This window comes from Montipora capricornis, chromosome 7, assembly GCF_036669925.1.
Source record: "Montipora capricornis isolate CH-2021 chromosome 7, ASM3666992v2, whole genome shotgun sequence".
Classification (NCBI taxonomy): Eukaryota; Metazoa; Cnidaria; class Anthozoa; order Scleractinia; family Acroporidae; genus Montipora; species Montipora capricornis.
The window spans coordinates 23779781-23798560 of NC_090889.1; the positions used below are offsets into that span (position 1 = coordinate 23779781).

The 18780-nt window shown below is 38.6% G+C and overlaps 2 long non-coding RNA genes across 2 annotated transcripts; one reads left to right on the top strand and one right to left on the bottom strand.

Moving 5' to 3' along the window:
- Positions 1-5501: 5501 nt before the first annotated feature.
- On the top strand, positions 5502-10867 carry LOC138057757 (uncharacterized). The gene is made up of 3 exons (XR_011133706.1): positions 5502-7314; positions 8064-8167; positions 10379-10867. It is a non-coding gene; the product is annotated as an uncharacterized lncRNA (long non-coding RNA).
- A 4363-nt stretch (positions 10868-15230) lies between these two features.
- On the bottom strand, positions 15231-17419 carry LOC138056500 (uncharacterized). The gene is made up of 2 exons (XR_011133470.1): positions 17233-17419; positions 15231-15928 (listed from the first exon to the last, which is right to left on the bottom strand). It is a non-coding gene; the product is annotated as an uncharacterized lncRNA (long non-coding RNA).
- Positions 17420-18780: the final 1361 nt, after the last annotated feature.

The window sequence follows — 18780 nt, forward strand, 5'->3', positions numbered from 1 at the left end:
GCGGTTGCTGGGCCACACGCAAGCGCAAACTCATGCACAAATAAAGAAAAAGTTGCAGACAGCTCGAGTCTAAGCGTTGCTTTTGCGCATGCTCCCGGAACAGTTTCGATGCAAAGAGGAGAGACGAAGCAAAACTGACTGAGACAATCACGCACGCGCTCTTCTTTCTTTACAAGCGACCACATCCACGTTCGTCTTCCTAATGTTAACGAAAGCTGAAAGCATTTGAATATATATTTCATCCTCATTTTTAGTCAATCTCCCAACGAGTTTCTGAAAAGGGCGATTACAATATTTACAAACTCTTTCGAGAGATCACTTTGTATTTGGTCGCTTCCAACTGGTTTAAAAATAATTTTAATTAAAACAGATCAAGCTGATCTTGTTGACGGGTGAATTTTCTCCGACAGAAAAACATATCTTATAATCATCTGGCTTCGCTCTACCATCGCCTAAATTCTTGTTTTCTTCGGTGAAGTGGAAGGCGAGGTGTTTTTGTCTCGATTATTTTTAGGATTTGGGATTAACTTTGAAATATTATTCTCGTCATCATCGCCCGAACAACACATGAAGAAAAAATTTATTGAAAATGTCGGATTGTAACTTACTTAACTTGGCTTCAAATATTGGCAAACGTATTTTTCCCCAAACTAACGCAATCAGTGAAGTATTGGCGTAAACAACTGTACTTAAAACTAAAAAAACATGAGCAAAATTTTGAACAAAAACTTCTTACTTTGATTTAGGCTTCTTGTCTTTTTCTCTTCTTTGTGGTTTTTTACCACTTTTCAATTTTTAAGCGATTTTCAAGGAGTTTCAAGTTTAGTGTCCAAATTAATATTAATATTAATAATTCATATTTTCAGTTGAAGCACAGTTGTTTTGTCCAATACTTCAATGATTGCACGGTCAGTTTGGGGAACCTGTGGTTAGCCACGAAAAAGCAAACCGTATTTGAAGCAGCTTTAACAATCTTTGCACCCACGGTCTAAACCTTTCCTCGTTTTTCACTAGACGGACGTTACACTAAAGAAATCAGAACAGTCCCCAGTGATACAAAACGCGGATCAAGAGATCTTAGAAGATCCCAATAAAGAAATTTCGGAAATTGTGAATCAAGGTAGGCCTGTGATGTTTTTCCCTAATGGGAGGTTTAACAGCAAATCTTGGTGAAGATCATTAGCACCATTTGGGCAGTGTGAGCAATCTCTTATCAACTTTTGCGAAAATTTTGGATTTTGGTCTCACTTAAAGTTTTCTGGGGAAAACGCCATCAACTGTAGAAGTGAGGGTCTCGTTTAGAGTTGCATGCGAAGAATTATAAATACATATTTTTACCACAATTGCTTGTAATCTCGCGTCATTTTGTCACGCAATGTAATAGCCAATCAGGAACGCTCATTTTGGGAAATAAACCAATCATATTGCAAGAAAGTTATAGACAACACTTGCTCTTTATTTGTGTCATGATTTGGTCACGCTCTACAATAAACACTTTCTTTGGCGTTGAATATCGTGGTAAAAAACAAATCAAAGGTGGTTCAGCGTTGTCTGTCGGCTCCGCCTCGTGAGTCCACAACATTTTGACCACTGTGATGAAGAATATCATTGTCGATAAGACTACAGGCGACGCTGAACCACTTTCGATTTGTTAAATTTAACATGTTTTAGATATGGTCTCTTTTAGGGTAAAAAACGTGAGCCTGGGCAACGCCCAGATTGGTCTCCTTTAGGGATTTAATTCATAGAGCGGTTTTCAAATGAGTGTCGTAAAACCAAAACCAAAGTAATTACTTGAGCCAATCAGAAAGGACGGAGACAATACGGTAAACCAATCAAAACTCTAAGTAATTACACGTAGCCGACACAAAGCGCGGGAAAATGTGCACGCGTGAGCCACGATTGGTTTTGGTTTTACTTCTGATTGGTTGAAAAAGTGGCGCGAGAACTTTGAACCAATCACTGAGTGAACGAATCATAAACCAAAGCAATTTGCTAATTTCGACACTCAATTGAAAACCACTCTATATCCACTGGATAAAGTTATTCTTTAAATAGCTGGGGCCTGAAGGGAACGAGCTACGATTGTTTCGAGTCCCTTGTATTCTTAATTAAAACAAAATAATTGTCTGCAGAGCTTTAGCTGTTGTTCCAAGGAGTTCCATAAGGTAGAGGCATTGACTAACAAACCAGCAATAAATCGATCTAATTTGACGATTATTATCATTAATCATTTATTTGATTTATTTTTTGGGAAAGTAAGGGTGGTAAAAGCTGAGTTAAGTTAGCCTTATGTGACTGCGGTTTTGTTTGATAGATGATTCCCCTCAGAATCAGGAAGTTGAAGAGAACGTGACTTTGGAAAATGTATGTCCAAGCCATTTAAATAAGTAACCATAAATTTATATAATTCCAAACGAAAAATTACTAGATGTAATTTATCGGCTCATCCGGCCCTGTTTGAGTGATTCAACCAACCGATCGCGGTAGGAAGAAGAGACCGAAGAAAATCGGAGTGTGTTGATTTAGGGCCTGTTTACATGGAAAGATAAGTAGAGGGTGGTACCCTACCTGAAAGGGTTAAAGATAATACCATGGTTCTAAATGCAAACTTGACAAGGGTAGCCCCCCCCCTTCCCCCGTAGGGTCAAGTAAAGAGCGGCTGCTGAGCTCTGCAACTATATCATGATGGCAGCCAGGGCGAAGGCATATTTCTGCAGCAACCACAATTCTAGTCACGCTTTCGTCTCTAACAACGGCTTTTTCAGTTATGTGGATTGTTTTTGACATATCCTCGAGAAACATCGTCTTCAATTGTGGGTCTTGAGGTTGTTAAACCCTGAAAGCACACGAGCATTTGCGAGCAGCAGGAGTTGTGCAGGCCTGTCAATGTTAGAGAGATCTGGCATCACGCGTGTGCGTGGAACGGCAAACGTCGGATTGTTTTTTCACGTTTCACGTAAAATAGGGTGAAGCTTGTGACTTAAGCTTCGCATGAGTATTTAGTTAAGAAAAAACAAAAACTCGGAGTCTTTTTAAACAATGTTTGTAGAGAAAGACGCTATATAAAATGAAAATCCATTCCCGGTAAAATTTTGCAAGTTTCGATGAAGAGAGTTTGATCGTAGCACGAGTCAAGTTCGAGCCCGAGTCAAGTTCGAGTCACGAGTCAAGTTCGAGTCAAGTTAAATTTTCCTTTTTTTTTTAGTAGTTTTGTTTTTAATTGCTGTGTGAAAATAATGTACCAGAGGTAATTATCAACTTTTGCGAAAATTTTGGATTTTGGTCTCACTTAAAGTTTTCTGGGGAAAACGCCATCAACTGTAGAAGTGAGGGTCTCGTTTAGAGTTGCATGCGAAGAATTATAAATACATATTTTTACCACAATTGCTTGTAATCTCGCGTCATTTTGTCACGCAATGTAATAGCCAATCAGGAACGCTCATTTTGGGAAATAAACCAATCATATTGCAAGAAAGTTATAGACAACACTTGCTCTTTATTTGTGTCATGATTTGGTCACGCTCTACAATAAACACTTTCTTTGGCGTTGAATATCGTGGTAAAAAACAAATCAAAGGTGGTTCAGCGTTGTCTGTCGGCTCCGCCTCGTGAGTCCACAACATTTTGACCACTGTGATGAAGAATATCATTGTCGATAAGACTACAGGCGACGCTGAACCACTTTCGATTTGTTAAATTTAACATGTTTTAGATATTTTTTTTAAAAAAAAAAGGAAAATTTAACTTGACTCGAACTTGACTCGTGACTCGAACTTGACTCGGGCTCGAACTTGACTCGTGCTACGATCAAACTCCGATGTCAAAGCTATTTTGTGAGTCAATGTAAGTTCATGAAAAAAATTGCTATAAAGAGTCAGTTATAGCCGATCAAAAAATCATGAAACCTAATTTTTTCCTGTTTGACTTACCGGAAAACGGTTTTCGGTTTCTTCTTTCCACAAACAACTTATGTAGAAGAAAAACGCAAAACAGAAAGCGGCAACCGCCAAACGCTTAAAATGGCGGGAAAATAAAAGTCACGAGGTCACTTTCGCAAGTTGTCTTTAATCTGTGCATTTCATCAGTATCGCTGCGCTCACTCGTGAGAGAGTAATTTCAGCCCGCGAAGCTAAAAATTCGTATCCTAGCGCGGGTGTGTAATATCCTCCATGTATATTATAGTCGTGCAAGGAGAAGATCAATAAAATAACCAGAAAAATCTCACGTTAAGTTCCTAGTACACCATGGTAAACGCCAATATCGAATGAAGGTATAAATGGATGTTGACGGGCTGAAAACAGTGTTTTATTCCCAAGGTTGATATGCAAAAGAAGAAGAAAAAAGGCTTCTTAAAAAGAGTTAAGGCAAGCTTGAAGAGGGCAGCAAAATGTTGCTTCCCTTGCGTCTTCAAGAAAACATCTACTCAGTGAAATGCGGTAGGTAATATGTTTCCTTGATTTCCTTAGATGTCTAGACCGCAGTTACAATTTTTAATTAAATTGAGAATCAAGCGTCCCATCACAGACCCACGCAATTAAGGCAGATTTCGAAATGTAATCGCTCATTCCTAATAGGCAAGGGGACAGAGTTGTCAATTTGATTTAGGGACACTCCAGTTAAGGACGGTGCCTACTAATTCGCGGGTATTCTTGAACGGTTTACTGAATATGCGGGAAAAGCAGAACATAACAAGTGTTGTTGAAATCCAAAAAGAAAATTGAGGGTAACCACACATTTTTCGAAGATAATGAATCAACAATATTTGTAAAAAGTTCTAAAATACAAAGCAATGTATGGCGTTCTTTTTCAAATTGAAGTTCAATTATATCTGAAAAATGCGTGCTTACCCCCAATTTTCTTTTTGGATACTAAGATAACTAGCTAAGTTCTGCTTTCTGCGCACAGTTTTGAACCGCGCAAAAATATCTCCGTATTAATAAGCACCAGCAATAGGAAATCTGAGTATCTGGAGATGCGCAGAATGTATGCGCAATAACAATAGTAGGCACCGTCGTTAAAGTAATCTGCGACGATTCAAATCAGTGAAACGTAACAGCCAGTTAGCAGTTTACAATGCGAGGTACAGTCACAACCATTTGAATGTTCAATACAAGAAACATGAGCTTGTTAGACCTACTTTGCATCTGCGAAACAATTAATGAGTGAGAATTAAACTTTCATTCCGCACAACCGACAAGCCAGCACAGGCGTTCTGTTCATTTTATCAACTTAAGGTTACCGTTTAGCCCAGGTTTGGGACAAGTAGGAAAGATTATGTTTCGAGCTTCTCGATCGCAAAAATATGATACAAACCAGGCTGCTTTTTTCATGGAAATCATGCTAACAAACCTGTCTTCACGTAATGGAACGCACTGTGGAAAGTGTTCAAAACGAGGTCAAATTCAGCCTCAATTTCATTTAATGACCTGGTCACTGAGCAAGCATCTTTAATCCTTCTGTCCAATAGGGCATCGATGACGACACAGCCCCCGCGCCCGAACCAACAACATGGCCAAGTGTCGATACAAAAGCAGACAAAAAATACAATGATGAGACAGATGACGAATCGCAAAATGCTCCGTCAGATGCATAACAAAACGGCGAGATTATCGCCGAGGATCAGATACCAGAAGCTGTAATCCCTGAGATTGCTGTAAATGATTACAGTCAGAGAAAAAGGATATCAAGAAAAAAACCCCATGAAATTCTTGCCGTGTTATGTTTTCGGTACAACGTGGTAAACCCGAGTATCGAACGGCGTTGCAAGAAAGGAGGGTTCACAAGATGAAAACACTGTCGATACAAAAGCAGACAAAACATACAATGATGAGACAGATGACGAATCGCAAAATGCTCCTTCAGATGCATAACCAAACGGCGAGATTATTGCCGAGAATCAGATACCAGAACCTGTAATCCCTGAGATTGCTGTAAATGATTACAGCCAGAGAAAAAGGATATCAAGAAAAAAACCCCATGAAATTCTTGCCGTCTTATGTTTTCGGTACAACGTGGTAAACCCGAGTATCGAACGGCGTTGCAAGAAAGGAGGGTTCACAAGATGAAAACACTGTCGATACAAAAGCAGACAAAAAATACAATGATGAGACAGATGACAAATCGCAAAATGCTCCGTCAGATGCATAACCAAACGGCGAGATTATCGCCGAGGATCAGATACCAGAACCTGTAATCCCTGAGATTGCTGTAAATGATTTCAGTCAGAGAAAAAGGATATCAAGAAAAAAACCCCATGAAATTCTTGCCGTCTTATGTTTTCGGTACAACGTGGTAAACCCGAGTATCGAACGGCGTTGCAAGAAAGGAGGGTTCACAAGATGAAACACTGTCGATACAAAAGCAGACAAAACATACAATGATGAGACAGATGACGAATCGCAAAATGCTCCGTCAGATGCATAACCAAACGGCGAGATTATCGCCGAGGATCAGATACCAGAAGCTGTAATCCCTGAGATTGCTGTAAATGATTACAGTCAGAGAAAAAGGATATCAAGAAAAAAACCCCATGAAATTCTTGCCGTCTTATGTTTTCGGTACAACGTGGTAAACCCGAGTATCGAACGGCGTTGCAAGAAAGGAGGGTTCACAAGATGAAAACACTGTCGATACAAAAGCAGACAAAACATACAATGGTGAGACAGATGACGAATCGCAAAATGCTCCGTCAGATGCATAACCAAACGGCGAGATTATCGCCGAGGATCAGATACCAGAAGCTGTAATCCCTGAGATTGCTGTAAATGATTACAGTCAGAGAAAAAGGATATCAAGAAAAAAACCCATGAAATTCTTGCCGTGTTATGTTTTCGGTACAACGTGGTAAACCCGAGTATCGAACGGCGTTGCAAGAAAGGAGGGTTCACAAGATGAAAACACTGTCGATACAAAAGCAGACTAAAGATACAATGATGAGACAGCTGACGAATTGCAAAATGCTCCGTCAGATGCATAACCAAACGGCGAGATTATCGCCGAGGATCAGATACCAGAACCTGTAATCCCTGAGATTGCTGTAAATGATTACAGTCAGAGAAAAAGGATATCAAGAAAAAAACCCCATGAAATTCTTGCCGTCTTATGTTTTCGGTACAACGTGGTAAACCCGAGTATCGAACGGCGTTGCTAGAAAGGAGGGTTCAAAGGATGAAAACAATGTGTTTTTTTCACAATTTCATGTGGGAAAGAAGAAGAAGAAAGTTCTTAATAAGAGTTAAGACAACCTGGAAGAGGGCAGCGAAATACTGCTTTCCTTGAGTCTTCAAGAAAACATATACTCAGTGAAACGAGGTAGGTTAAACTTTCCAACGATATTTGTTTCGAAAGCAAAACCCCGGTTAAAGATTCCAGTTGAATAGTATGAGTTGGGTACGAGGCAACCCATCATATACCCTCGTGATAAATTTAGTGTTCAGTGGACAGAGCTGTCAAGCTTATTTAGAGACGATCCAGTTAAAGTAATCGGTAACAATTCAAATGAAATGTAACAGTTAAACAGTTAAAAAGCTAGTGAGGTAGAATTGAACCATTTTGGGTTGCCTCAAATAGTAAAGTTCACAGGGTTGATTCAAACGTCGAATTTAATTTGTCAAACTTATCACTAATCACGATATACAATGCTTTCGTGAAAGAAGGGAATTGTGGAAAGCAAAAAATAAATTATACAAATGCATGCATTTTATTCGGCACATGAGAAGTTCGGCGTTTGAAAAATGGGCTTCAACGAAACGAAATGAGGTAGCTATAGGTAAAAATGTACCTTGATAAAATGTAGTGATTACACATTTCAGTTGAATATTGTGAATTGGGAATGAAGCGTCCCATCAAATACCCACGCAACGAAATGTAAATTTCGAAATAGAAGTGCTCGGTTGCTGATAGCCAAGTGGACAGAACTATCAAGTTGATTCAGAGACACTACAGTTTATTAAATAATCTGTAGCAGTTCAATTGAAACCTAACCGTGAGACAGTTTACAAAGCGTGGTAGAGTTTTATCATTTGAAGGATCAATCCTCTTCTTTCCATCCTTTTTTATAGCAAAGAAGGGAAAAGGATGATTCCCGTAAACAGAGATTGTGGTGTTGAAGCCAAATAGTGTGGAAATATCATGATATACCTTGGTTTCAGTCTGCAGGCGATAGGTAAGGTCATACTTTATTCAGCATATGCATTCTGGGATAAACGCGCTATTCTCTTATTTGAAAATATAAATTGCTTCAAATACAAGCCGGAATGGTCTGTTTTTCACGTACGAAAAGCAAATGTTGAACTGATTATAAAAATGAATTGTATTTACCGTGCCGAATCAATCTCGTACCTAGAGTCTTCAGGCTCTTTGGTCAGCGGGTTGGCGCCAGCATATAATACGCGTGGGAATACGTTATAATTTAAATACACTATAATAGGGGTTACATTAAGTACCTAGGGCAGAGACTCTGGGATAGTGGACGCCATTTTCCCTCGAATCTGGGATGGTTGCGGGTTCTTAATAAGAGTTAAGACAACCTGGAAGATGGCAGCGAAATGCTGCTTACCTTGAGTCTTCAAGAAAACATATATTCAGTGAAACGAGGTAGGTTAAACTTTCCAACGATATTTGTTTCGAAAGCAAAACCCCGGTTAAAGATTCCAGTTGAATAGTATGAGTTGGGAACGAGGCAACCCATCATATACCCTCGTTATAAATTTAGTAACAGCCAATCAAAATCGTTGAATGAGAGACGGGAACTTCGCACGCAGCTGGACAACTTCAGCAGTTGTCTGTTAGAGACACTTGAAAATTCAGGTGACTTTAAAATGGTTGTCAGACTCACTGTTTATCGGCCCAAAGTAAGTGAATATTTACAGGTTATCTGCATTATGAATAAGGGGTGATTTTTTAAAGACATTTGACAATAAATAACGGCGATAAAATATTTCTTAATAATCTATTAAGAAAATTAAAAAACGATGTCGTTAACGTCATCTTCGAGGCTCTCCCAGGGATGTTGGGGAACAAAAGAACATGGCTAATTTGAACTGGGGAACAGGGGAACAATATCACAATATTTTAGGGAACAATTTAAAACACCTTTAGGGATCAAAAAGCTGGGAACAAGTTTGAAAGTAATTTGGGGAACAACGGAACACAAGCAAATATTTAAAGGGAACAAGGGCCCCCCCCCTCCCCCTCCCTCCCGCTTTCCTCCTGGGAGGGCCTCATTATCAAGTCCAAAAATTAGAGTTGGTAAGAATGTTTAAATATGAGATAAAAACAATAGTTAATTAAAAATGGATAAAAGTGTTAAGAATGTTCTTTTTAAACAAACGTTTCGCGCGAATGGAACAGCCTGGGTGTTTAAAACAGCTTTGCAGTATTATTTTGTTTTAAATCTACAAATTATTTGCTGCTTAGATCTCCCAAGATCCGGCGCTTCCACTTTATTTAGCTGGCCCTTGCATGAAAAATTGTCTGGGTGTTTAAGCGTGGACTCCGTTATTTTATGAAGAGCATCTCGCACACAAGGCAGTCAAACTTTCTTTCGTACTTTCGTAGAATACAGAATTGGCTGTGTTTGAAGAAACCTATATATGTCCCTTTGGGCTTTCGAAAAACTGTTTTCCAATCGCCGAATGCTTTTCGCTTCACGCTTCACTTAAAATGGAGTGAAGCCCGTGACTTTAGCCTCGCGTGACCCCCGGAAACTTTTTACCTAGAGAATTTAGTTAGTTTTAAACATTGTTTGTAGAAAAAGACGCTATACCAAACATGAAATTCAAAATGATAAAATATAAAATGAAAATCCTTTCCTGTCAAATTTTGTGAGTTTCGGTGAAACTGTTGTGTAAGTCAAGGTGAGTTCATGAAGAAAAATACGGTGAGGAGTCAGTCATGGTGACAATCAGGCTACAACCATGAAATCCAATTTTTCATTGTGTGACTAATCGGACTATGGTTTTGGGGGTCTTTTCTTTCCACAAGCAACTTGTCATGTAGAAGAAAAACGAGAATAAAATTCCACGTATCCGGCAAACGCGAAAATGCCAACTTTCACGAAGAAACGGCAACCGGAAACCGGCAAACGCTATTCATGGTCACGAGGTCACTTTTGCCGTTTGCGTTTCCGGTAAACCTGATACCAAATCTCTCTAATGACGTTAGTTGAACGTCGGACGTCACCGTTTTTGAACTTTTTAATTTTCTTAATATCTTATTCAGAAATATTGTATCGCTGTTTTTGCCTTTATATCGTTTATTATCCAGATAAGAATTTTTCGTTCTGCTTTCCTGGCAACACAAACTATACACCATCCCATTGTCTCAAATTGCGATTGCGTTGAATGCTAAGAGGGAATGTGCCTTTGCTTTATAGGACCTGCACAAAGAACAGGAACAGGCAAAAGGAGCGTGAAATTACGGAAAAAAGTGATTAAAAAAGACAAAAAAAAAAACAAAAAATAGGACAAAAGAGGACAAAAAACAAACAAACAAACAAACAAAAAAACAAAAGAACCCCCCCCCCAAAAAAACTAGAGAATCAGACAGAAGAAAACTTCAAAATCAGACAGAAGGTGCAACAAATGGAGAAAAATTAAAGAAACCACACAATGAGACGGAAGGTGCAAGAAATGAACAACAATTAAAGACACCACAGAATCAGACAAGGTGCAGCAATTGCAGAATAATTAGGGAAACTACAGAATAAGACAGAAGGTGCAATAAATGAAGAAAATTTAAAGACATTACAGAGTCAAACAGACGGTTTAATAATTGAAAAAAAGGAAGTTACTGAATCAGTCAGTTGTCACCGACGGTGATAAATGAACATGTAACTTATTTGTTTAATTCAAGGAAACCCTAACAAGGGTTTGAATAAAGCTTTTGAATTTAGAGGACTGGTTTGAGTGGAATAACTGGCTACTGTACCAAGAAGGGACTTAACGGCCTCTTTCCCGATGAGCATTCCATTTTTGAAAGCAAAATTGATGTCATCACGTTTAAACGACTTCATGTTTGTTATTGTCAAAATGAATTTTAATCTAAGGTTTGACTTTAATTACTTTAGTTCAGGATAAAAAGTAGCCGATTTTGCGAGTAAAGTAGCCAACGCCTTTGGTCGGATGCTGCAGCTATGTCCACAAATTTCCGTGATTATAGATACACAAAGATTAGATTTCAATAAACGTCACGAAGTGTCCCCTTGCTCATTTCGCCAACTTCAACATCACTCGAATTAACGTCACAAAGTGTCTCATAAAAATTCTTTGACTTGGGCCATTTAAGTTTCAATAAGAATAAAACGCAAACAGCAGTTACAAACATTTGCTTGAACTGCATAACTTTTTATAGACTTAACGTTTCGTATGTTACAACATACATCATCACAAGTGATTATTAGGTGCGGTTACACCAGACCTCTTGCCCATGGGGAACCTTGGGGTTACAGCTTGGGTTGGGTTTACTCTGGGTTTACTCTGGGTTACACACTTGTAAATTACCCAAGGGGAAGGTAAGCGTTGACCTGTTTTGGTGCTGGCAAACTTACCTTTAAGATAAGACAAGATGAGATTTATTAGTTTTTCCACTAAATGGTTTTTGAAAAACTAATTACAATACAAAATACATTAAAATTAAGGATCTAAAAAAAAAAGTAAACATCGAAGATCTGCATGCAAACATCGAAGATCTACATCTGAACGACAAACTTTTCTTTGGCTTATTTTCGGTAATTGTCACGTCGGCGCTTCTCTTAAACTGTCCACCTCAATTAAGTTCAGCGATTCATCGCTTCATTTTAAGAAGACAACAAAGACGTCGACTTCAGTTTACGCTTTCTCTAGTCCTTGCAACTCTCCAATTTATAATTTAGACGTCGACTTGCTGCTGGCCAGAAAAGGTGTGCTTGGGTATTTCCACGTCCGCAGTTGTTTACACAGTTCATCACAGCATGTATTTTCCTGGCGTTCGGCAATCTTGTGATTGGTTGAGCCGCTTTGGGGTTTTGTTAACCATAAGACTTACATCTGGAACTGTCATGGGCATTTTTTTTGTTCTTTTTGACGTATCCATGGAAATTTCCCACAGGAAGTTTTCCTTTGGGCAGATCGGTTACACATAAAAAATTGCTTACCCATGGGAAAAAGCCACTTACCCAAGGGCAAAATGGCTAGTGTAACCGCAGCTAGTATGCAGTTACAGATAACTTTTAGATTCAAAAATACAACTAAACGGACTGGGAACTAACGAAATTGATTGACATAAAACGACAAGAAATATGCTAATAATAGAGATAAAGTTCATTACAATTTATCTGTAACTGAATAATAATCACTTGTGATGATGTATGTTGTAATAAACACACGAAACGTTAAGTTTATAAAAAGTTATGCAGTTCAAGCAAATGTTTGTAACCACTGTTTGCATTGCAAAGTGTCCTTAAAAAATGCTCCTCCTTAAGTAAGGATAAATTAACAGCTGCATTTATCCCAAGCTATAGTTAACAATTAGACCCTTCGCCCGCAAGGGCTACGGGTCAATAGCCCATGAGGCGAAGCCGAATGGGCTATTGCATAACTCACGAAAATAAACAGATCTGTTGAAAGCGTGCTTGAGTTTCAACAAATGAGCCCCCAAATCGGCAGGAATTACTGACGCTGATGAATAATAAAGCAGCTGCTATTTCCAAGACGATGGAATTACCTAGTGAAAAAAAACCTCGTCCAAGATAATGAATTTTTGACTTTGCAGAAACAATGGTCAACCTCAAGAGTTAAGCGATTGTGATCTTTGTGCTGAATTTGCACATTTCTTGTCAAACTTTATAACACTTAAAAGAAAAAAAAAACTAACTAACAAAAACAAAAACCAGGTGTCTCGCCATTATTTTGACACAGGAATTTTGGAGGGACAAACAAGGAGTATGGTATTTTTGATACTGGCCAATAAAGCGCTGTGTTACTGCACTACTACATGTACACAATGCGTGCCTATTTTTTTCTTTTGTTTCCTCGTTATCTTTCGAAGCACCGCATAGTTAAGTTAAAAGAGTTCACCCTGAGTGATCAGCTTGTAAATTCTCTTCACAATTTCAATGGAATGCAAGAAGGACAAATATAGGGAAGGAAGACTATTATTAGCTTTTGATATAACATCAAATTCTCATGACTACCCAAATAGATGCTAACGAGAACACGCTACCAGATAAAACCATTTAATGAGCACATCAATCACTTCGCAAGTCCCTTTTTCATCCGTTTATTCACAAGGATGAAACGTTCATTCTCCTAACTTGTACCATAGATTTCTTTGTTGGGTATTCATGAGAATTTGGTGTTCTATCAAGAAAGCTGATAATTATCTTCGTTCTCAATTCCTGTCGGCCTCACATTTCATTAAAATTATGAAAAGAATTTACAGACCGCTCTCTCCTGGGATTTAAAGAGTTTCTTTCCCGTTTCTGATAATTACTACAAAAACGGTAAATAATACTTTTGACAACATTTTCAGTAGCCGTTGTCTTTGAGTACTTTTCATAGTATTTTTGAGAAATGGAGGATATTACATGGTCATGCGTAGTCCTGTTCCGGGACTCCCTCTTAGGCCCATTTTCAGGGCGGGGTAAGAGGGAGTCCCGGAACAGGACTAGGTCATGCGGGGATACTAATTTTATCTTCGAGTGCTGAAAGTATCTCTCAAGAGTGAGCGAAGCGAACGAGTGAGAGATACTTTCAGCACGAGAACATAAAATTCGTATCCCCAAGCGCCCATGTAATGTTCTGTTTATTATAAAGATATTGATGCAAAAAATAACACAAACAGCGGTGATAAACATTGTATTCCAACGCATTTTTATAAAACTTGTCGTTTCGTACGCGAAACGTGTGCGAATGTGTGTTGACTAGCATACGAAACGTCAAGTTTTATAAAAATGCGTTGGAATACAATGTTTATCACCGCTGTTTGTGTTATTTTCTTAATCAAGCTACGATGGCCTAAGAACAAGAGTTTATACGATATTGATGAAATGTCCAGATTTAAAAAACTCGTTTTACTCATTTTCGAAATGATGGAAAAGTGGTCACCAACCGCTAAAACACGCACGTTGAGTAACTTGAAACAAGATAATGTAAAAGTTTGCAATAAAAATGTTAATGTAGTAGAGAAGAATTATATTAAAGCCCAGAAGTATCTTACAATGAAGAGGAAGCTCGCGTTTTATTGGCTAATCGTGTTCGTTTCCATGACGACATCTATATTCTCACATGTGAAAGATATTTTGGTGAAGATATGATTTTTTAGTAAAAGGAAAAATCCTGGTACTTCATCAGTATCTATATAATAAGTGGTTTTCAGTGCAACCAAGGAAACCAGAATTCTCGTTATTAGTTGGGTAGAAAAATGCCCTCGCTCTCCCTTTTAATGGCCAATTCTGATGACGAAACTGTACATTAGTAATCACGCTGCTGTACATTCTTTCGGCGAGTCTAACATACTTTTGGTCAATTTGTCTTGTACATAAAAGCTTAGATTAAAACACGAGCATTGGCTCAGGGAGCTCTACAGAGAAGAGAGAAGAAGTCCAATTTATATCATTGTTCATTTTGTTCTAAAGTACCTGCGTACAGCAAGAGACTGAGGGTAAGAGAACACATCCCCCATACATGGGCCTCTTCCCATGATAATCCTTTTCAATCTTATTTTAGCTCGTAGTCAAGCTGCGAGGCTATTTTAGGAAAGACACCTGATTGGTCAATTGTAATGGCGTAATGACGTAATGACCGCTTTGCTGCTCTGTTTTGAGAAAATGGCGTCTGTAGTAGACATCAAGTTTGTCGATGACTCTGAAAACGTTGATTTTGAAGAGTAGGAAAAGTTCCCGTCCACGTAGAGAAAACTGGTCCATGCTGTACATAGCTGAATCCGATGAAGGTGATGTCGAATCAACAGAAAGTAGGGATGCGCTTTGAGGAAGATGTTGAAATTTCGAGCTTCGAAAAATCTTCAAATTTCGATTTAGGATTTCACTGGATCATGCGACGACGAGAAAAGTCTTCGCAAGTTTCTTCACAATGACATCTGATTCTCTGACCATGGACCGCGCGGCCATGGGAACGAAATTAAAAATAACTTTCACAGCGTTGCGTGAAGCTTAAAATAGATTGAAAAAGATTATCATAGGACACGGGGATGTGTCTCTTGCGTACAGTTAGTACGATCTGAGGATCGGGTAGTACAAGCTTTATTAAACGGACTACACTATTGCCAAAGAGAACACCAGGGATCATAAAATGTGCGAGGCGACGTCGTCAATAAAAACGCAAACAGACTCTAGAGAGGTGAAGGGACGACCAAGTTAACTTCAAAATATCGTGCTTCCAAAGTATTTTTCTGCTCCATAGTATATATTTCGCGCTTTTTTTATTTAGTCACAAAAGAACACATTAACGTACTGAACACGCCGAGCTTTACCATTTCCGAAAAGAAAGTGCCAAAATGAAGTCACTCCAAAAGCACTTGTAACGGATGCTGTTGTGCCTGTTCTTCTGTCTGAATCACAATCAAGGATTTTCTGCCTTCTGGAGCCATAATAATCTCGTTTTTCTTAGTACGCACGCGCAGAATCTTCAGGTCGTTTTGGGGGTCGGTGTCCCTAACAATCCCGCGGGCGATCCAACAAAGAGTGTTACTCATTGACACGTACTGTAAAGTAGTGGCATTGTCAAGAGTGGATCGTATCGGGATGCCTTCCTCGTTTACAACCACCACTCCGACCACCCCCTTGTGAGTTTGTATGCGCTCCAACATGTCTTCTACTTCTTGTCGTTTCTCGTTCATGCTTGTAGTTCCACCAAAGAGTTGGGACTTCGTCATGAGCTAATAAGCCAGTCCTTCCTCTTTCGGGTAAATGACAAAACAACGTTTCCTAGGAAATTAAAAACACAATTATAGAGAATATTACCAAATCTTCGTAGCAGTAAGACTGAAATCAAACATTAAACAAACGACACAACTTTTAAATTTGCAACGTTCATTTTCCCACTCCGTTATATTCCTTTAGTATCATGTAACCTCTTTTCACTGATTTTCAACTATTCTTGGTTTTCACATGACGTCACGACCACCATGCTGGTGCCCCTAAACAAAGAAAAGGCGGCCATGTTGGTGCCCCGACCAAATCCTCCGGGAATTTAACTCTATTATTATGCAAACGCTTTCTTTTGTTTTCGTTGAAAAACATGGCTGTTGATCACGTGAGTGAAAACCAGCAATTATTCTACCGTTTGCAATTTACACCTATTTGTTACCTACTTTATATAAAGCCACTTACTTGTAAACATCCCTCAACTGAAGGTTGATTACTGAGTATCCGAAACATGTCTTGCAAATTTAAAAGTTTTGCCGTTTTTTTTAATGTTTGATTTCAATTACAGAGAAGGTAACGACACACAAATGCAACTAACAATTGGACGAATTGAAATGTAAATAGAAACTCGGTGCCAGGCGTGAAATTGTCGAACTGTAGCAGTTCTAGATTTTTCGAGTATATCCCCGAGCCACCTCGTTATTCCTTCATCGGGGTTATTTATAATTATCTCCTTGATACACTTGCAAGACCTATCATGAATATATCAGTCTAATTTTATGATTTTAAAACTCACAGCTGCTGGTGAGAATTTCAGTAACAGAGTTCAAGATGCCGGACTGTATTAATAGTCTCAGTTATATCTACATAATGGGGGTTCCTACTTTGAAGAAGTCTTACGACGATAAGTTGTCCAGGTTTCAAGCCTCAAATATACCTCGTATGAAAGAACAAATTAAGGTGGTCCACAGGCGCTTTTCAGAAGTTCCTTCTGTAATTGTAATCGACTTAAAGCGTCCCTAGAAGAGATTCTTGGGAAAAGCCATCATATTTTATTGATAAAAGCACGGCCGAAGTGGATCGGACTTAATTGAATTATTGAGAAAATAAACATTCAAGTTGTGTAGGTCGCTATCACTAGGTTCCCAGTCGATATATTTTCAGTGTAGTGATTCGTTCGTGCAGAGTAAAATGTTTCGAAAAAAGTGCTTTTAAAATTGCTGCTATCGTTCATCTTACATTGGCAAAGACACAATTGCAAGTAATACTTGGAAGGAAAAAAGAATACATCTTTTATGAATTAAGAAGAGTGGTTAAGTTTTCTCTCTTCACTCGCTTGCTGGCAAACATGAAAACATACAAACCCTCTCCAACGATGGCAATCTGACTCGTAACTGAAATTCCTCCTTGGCTATCTAAAATGGGCCAAACTGCTGTATATTTAAAGCAAAAAGAACCTATCTGCTTATCTTAACAGTTGGAAAACCTGCAGATTATAGATAAGTCACGGTACAGAAACTAATGCGTTGACGAATAAGTCTCAACAACGATGGTATTCGTTATATAAATAAGGAATTTGCATAGAAGGGTACAATTTCCGCTCGAGAGAGAGAGTAAACTAATTTCATTGTTTTGTTAGAATACGGAGGAAAGCAAGGTCTTAAGTTTAATACTTGTGCAAACAATGTTGTTATTCCTAGGCGTTCTTTTACTCTGAAAAAATTATCGATTGGACACAGTTTAATCATTGATCTCATTTTGTAACGCTAGGGAAGATTAGGGTTTGATTTTGAGGAGATAGCTGTGTTAATTTTTAATGTTCAAAACATGAGATGGCACCTGTTGTGATTTCTTCTTTCGCATGTTTGCATTGAACTTAAGTAATACTTCTTGCTGAAGAAATACCAGATTCAGAAGCCAACCAGGAGAGAAACTTTTGTTGCTCTTTCTTTTAGCTACTTATTTCGTGCTCCTGAGAATTCTGTATGTTAATACGTTAAAGCAACTATTGACGTTAGATTGTGTCATGTGCCCTAGACAAAGAGAATTAGCTAGTTGATCTGCTGGTTTCTTGGGACACTTTGTCAAACAAAGAACCTATATGAACGACCTCGCCTCCAGGAGGTCTTGGCCCTCAACGTGTTGGGATCGCAGCCAACCTTGTTTCGAGCCCAGAAGCCATGAGAGATGCCATGGAAACGAGGTTGTTCTTTCGCCCGTTGCCAAGCTACAATTGTAGCTAATGATATTTTTGTGTTAAATGTTTTACGACCAAGGGGCAAAAGGAGAGGACACTGGGCACTTGCTTTTTATCTGCGAAAGGATGACTTCATTTGACCTACAGAAGATAGATTCGTTACTAGGAGGTTCTTGGACCTTCAGCACACTGTCAAGCACTAACATAGTTTAAAATTCAGAAATTGTTCCTTTTTTTAGCAACGTTCAATTGTCATGACTCTTGACAAAAGAGACTGTATTGAAATAAACTTAATGAACAACAAAACTTTCTGAATCTGAGTGGTTTGCGATGAGCATCGAATCGAAAGAACTGATTTCGTGATCAGGCAAAGGCAAACTTGTTCGCCTGAGTTGTGATTAGCTTTTAAAATATTCTACATTCGGTTTTATTGGCTGAAGTAATTTTTCTTGGAACTCAATTAAAACTACTCTATTTGAGAAAAATAGGTTTGCTATATGCCTATAAGACTACGTGATCTTATAACAAAGTTTAATATTTTCGAGGAAGTGATTGAAAACAAGACACGCTATGACAGAAACATTTTCCGGTCGTTAAATTTATTTTTAGTTAACGGAACTTAAAAATTGAGAGATTTATTGCGGAACCGATTGACCAGATTACAGGGGAAGTGTTTCAGGCAGGGAAATGAAATCCAATATTTTTCTCCCTTGGC